Here is a 4,815-nt window from a genome sequence, read left to right on the forward strand (position 1 = left end):
GGGGGGGGGGGATCCCAGCCGACATTGAGCGAGAGGCGGGGTACACCCCAGACAGGTCACTGGTCTAATGTTATATATATAAATATACTAAATTCTAACCATGTGTTGAAAAGGATAAATAACCCACACACTCTGAGGTTTTTATGAGCTACCTGCTTTAAATTTGGTTTCAGTCTTAGTCAGCCTGACTAAATTTAATCTGAGTCACATACCAGGCCCAGAAACAGGCCTGTGACCTATTCTGGGTCCCGAACTATATTTTAAGAAGACATACTGTTCTGTAACACAGACAGCTGCTGAACACATTTCTGGTTCATCCACACACACACACGATTCTTGATTATGTATATTAAACTGACACATTTATGTGGCCCTCATTCCTTAAGTGCCCTATTTCCTCTGCATTAAATTAAATTAGGTGCTAAAAAAAAAAACCCCAGGAAACAAAAGTTATGAAAAAAAGAGCTCACATGGGAAGAGTAGTGATCCACAGACCGAGGCAAAGAACATACTTTTTTTTGTGGGTTAAAACAAAAGCTTTTGATTTGAATTTGATGAAAGTAACACACACAAATCAGTGTCTATCCTGCTAGAAAATAAAAATAGTTTGTCAGTTCTGTGTGTTGGCATTTTTGCAGATGCAAGACTTTTATCCAACAGCGTCATTATGCATCCTCACACTCCGGGAGCCACTTACCAATGGGAGGCTCACTCCAAAAAGAGCACTATTCAAACACCACGCAACACAAACACAGCTCATTCATTCCTGCGGAGCAGAAAGAGCTCTAAATCTGTCTGAAGCTGTGTTTTTGCTCCCAGACTCCCTCCAGGTGGGACGCCTCTGATAAAACCCACAGACTGCATACTGTACCGAGGAGAACTCCCACAGACAGGCTTATACTGTAAGCAAAGACTGTGTGTGTGTCTGTGTGTGTGCTGTGTGGAGGGAATAGCGAGACTGTCAGACAAATAAAACTGAGACATAAGGAAAAGCATCTAAGGCAAGAAAACACATTTAATGAGTCAGTGTAATGAAGTGGCGTACAACATCCTAACAAAAATAATAATAATAAAAAGATATTATACATACCAAACAAACTTATGACATTTCTTGGTTTAGATGACGTTGTTGTAGATGGAGGAATTTGCTGCATTTTAAAATGCTCAAGAGAACGGCTCCTTATGATTCGACTGTTGTTGTAGGACATACCAGGGTAAATGACGAGCGCAGGGTTTGGTCTCCTGGGACAGAGCTGTGAGGGGTTATTGCAGAAGTCCTGCACAGAGCAACAGAGGTTAGTGACGGATAATATTGTTTTTTTCTTTTTGTTTCAATTATGTCACACAAATCAGAATAAAATACAAGTAAAAAAGCATAAAAACATGATAATAGTGACGGGTGAAAATGGGGCAATACGGTTTCAGAAGCTTCTGGAAAATACCTCAATCCTAAAACCTAAAACCCTAAGAAGAGTCACTAAATGGTCCAAAAAACATCCATCCCATCAGTCCAAACGTTAATTGAACAAGACAGTTAGTGACATTTTCAGAGTGTTATCAAGCTCATTCACACTTGTGGACCTCTGCAAAACCACACCAAAACTCCTCCATGTAAGTTTATGTTAAGTGGGTCTAATCGGTATTCTGGGAAATAGAAGCTAATCAGTGATGTCCTTCCTTATCTTTTAAAACTGAACCATTATCAGCTTGTAGCTACGACTGCCTGCTAACTGCAATAGTGACGATTCAAATTTAATCTTTTGTTCTGTATAAATAATAACTTGGACTAATGAGATGCAGAGAGGCTGCAGACCGCTGGGCGTGAAGGCGTAGACAGGAAGTCCTCTTTTTTCTTTTTCCTTTTTTAGTGTTATCCCCCCAACTTTATTTCCAAGCATTCTCACAGTAAACGGTAAATGGACTGCACTTTAAAGAGCTTTTCTTGTCTTATCGACCACTCAAAGCACTTAACAATATATGCCACGTTCACACATTCACTCACACATTCATACATCACACCCATACAGTGATGGAGCAGCCATCAGAGGCAGGTTCAGTGTCTTGCCTATAAGGACTTTGACACGCGAACTGGAGATAAATTACACGGAAATATATCAATTCCTCCATTCAAATAAATATTGTAAATGATATGTCATATGTAATATCTTTAAATTATACGGGTAAATAGCGGACAGATGTAAGTTTAATATATAAAAGTTTGGTTGTTCTAGTCCGAACCCTCTCTGAGTAACTAAGAGAAATGCAAAAAGTGTTGCATCACCATCCATACTGTACGTTTGTAGCTGCGGGGCTGATAAAGGCAAATGTGACTTGTCATAACAGGAAGAGCGCGCAGGTGAAGCTAAAGTGGCCACCGATGGCTCAGTTCCATCAGTTGGTTCAGTGACCCACGCCAGCGAGCCGGCACGCACAGCGCCGGCAGCCTGGAGCTGGTTCACCTAAATGGAATGCAGTCATCTCTGATGCTATCAGTCACACGCGTGCTGTTTCTGCTATGACATGCCAAACAGTGGAACGGGTCTACATGGCTGCTACACCTACATGCTTTCTTGGCAAAGCCAGATAAGAGGATAATTTTCTGGATGGCACATTTATTTATTTATTTATTTGCACAAATCCCACAATAGGGCGTCTAACCTGGATGGAGGAAATTCTGGTGGAACTGTTGCTCCTGGGATTCCTCTTGTCTGATTGGCTTAGAAAGTCTCGGGCTGTAATCCGTTGAAGGTTAGGGAAGGTTAAGTTGTTTGCTAACAGAAGAACAGTGTTAATCGTCTCTTTTTTAGCACTTTAAGACGTATGCGACCACATGCCGGACTTCATGCTCTTGATTCGTAAGAGCTCCACATACAGGTCTGTGGTGACTGAAAAGCCTCTGAGCAATGTCAGAATTTCAACCAAGATGAAAAGATTTTCTATTTTTATTCCTCCCAAATTACAAGAAGTCAGTGTTTCCTTGCAGTGTGGAAAAGCCTCTGTAGACCATCATGAGACATTAACTTTCCACTGAAACCCAGACTAATGAGGTTTCTTTGAGGTTGGCAGCATCCTAGGAGAGGGTGGGTGACCCCCTGCAACCGCTCAAAGGAAGGGAAACTCCTCGGTACTAGATTACTAGCTAATTACTGAGTAGACTCTCAGTCCTGTTTCATCAGTTATAATATTAAAGCACCAGTGGTGGCTACCAGCTGAAATACACTCAATATGGGAGTTTTTGCTTGTGAGCCTTTGTCACAGGTTGTATTTCTGTGAGTTTGCCTCTTCAGATTGTTTCATTTGAAATGTTTACAGAGACCTGAGGAGGTAAAACTGTGCAGTATTTCATATGACAGAAATAAGAGAAAATTTAAAACACAGTTCAAAAGCAGAAACAGAAAAAAGTTTGTTTTCCTTGTTTTATCGCTCAACTTTCAGTGAGTGTTTTGATTTCTCATTTTCTTCCCATACACAAATGTAATGTGTCCAAGAGTGATGTCGCCATTTATGTTAACTACTAAGGGATATATTATCATCACATATATAATCCTCTGGATATATGAAGATATAACTTTACAACATATATGAAAAACCCATAGTCAAATTTGCATATGTAAATACAGTATACTAAAATATCTATGATGAATGTTTACATGGTTCAATATGTTGCAACCATATATGTTAACAATATATATTTAATTTATATATACAAGTTTGTTAAAAACAGAATTCATATACAATTTCTATATGCTTATATATGTTTTTCGTATTAATTTCCTATTATAGAAAACTGGTCTGAGACTCTTTAACCCTACTGTATATAATAATCAATATATATTGAGAGGCTTTCAGATGGATATATATTTATGTAACATAGGTCTACAATATAAACATACATACATAAACATTCATGTTTGTATGATCTGGACATATACAGTGATATAGTTCAAATTTCCAATAGGTTTTACATCTAATTTTACATATGTTTTTTATATATTTCATATATGGATCATCAATATATGTGCATATGTCGCATTTGCATATAGGTTCTTTTGCTACTTATGGTATCTGATCACATTCTTTGGTTTGCCAGTTTATGCATTGCAATGTAAAGCACAAGGAGTTTACTTGGAATGACACGTGACTTCCCAGAAATCCCTGCTGTAGATGACAAGGTATAGATCCACCTGTAAACACATAAAACAGTTACCGTTAAGACTCACTGTTAATCATTAATCTAAAGTGAGTGAAGTAGGTAACTACCTACACATTTTGACAGAGTAAGAACACACAAGATTGGCAAGGTGGTTAAGCAGAGAATGTAGTTGAGTGACTTCATAATATAAACTATTTAAATTATGCATGTAAAGTGAATATGGACATGAGTACACAGCCGCTGTAGTTAAGTGCATACAGTAAGTGAGCGATACATTAAGTGCATAAGTAAGTAAATAAATACATCACAGAGTAAGTGTGTAGTGAGGTGGTGGTAAGTACATACAGGAGGGATTATGTAAATAAAAAAAGAAACCACACACAGACATAAGTGATTGCACCCCGGTTAATAGCAGTGAATGCAGAGTATGAACAGCTAAAGATGATATAATTACACAGGCATGTGTGAGATGAAAAGTTCAGTTTAGGATAATTGTGTGCGTGTCTGATTTCTCTGTGACGGCAGCATCTCCTCCCCCTCCCCAGGCCTCCACTGCACACTGGCGTGCAAAAAATATGACGAGCAGGGACACTCTTAGTCAAACATTTACCCAAGGCAGGTCAGGGAGCTAAGACCGCTGTCTAGGGGGCCCTGGGAAGGGG

The sequence above is a fragment of the Seriola lalandi genome, unplaced genomic scaffold (genome assembly GCF_002814215.2).
Source record: "Seriola lalandi dorsalis isolate HSWRI2012SDOR001 ecotype SW California unplaced genomic scaffold, Sedor1 jcf7180002054312, whole genome shotgun sequence".
Lineage (NCBI taxonomy): Eukaryota > Metazoa > Chordata > Actinopteri > Carangiformes > Carangidae > Seriola > Seriola lalandi.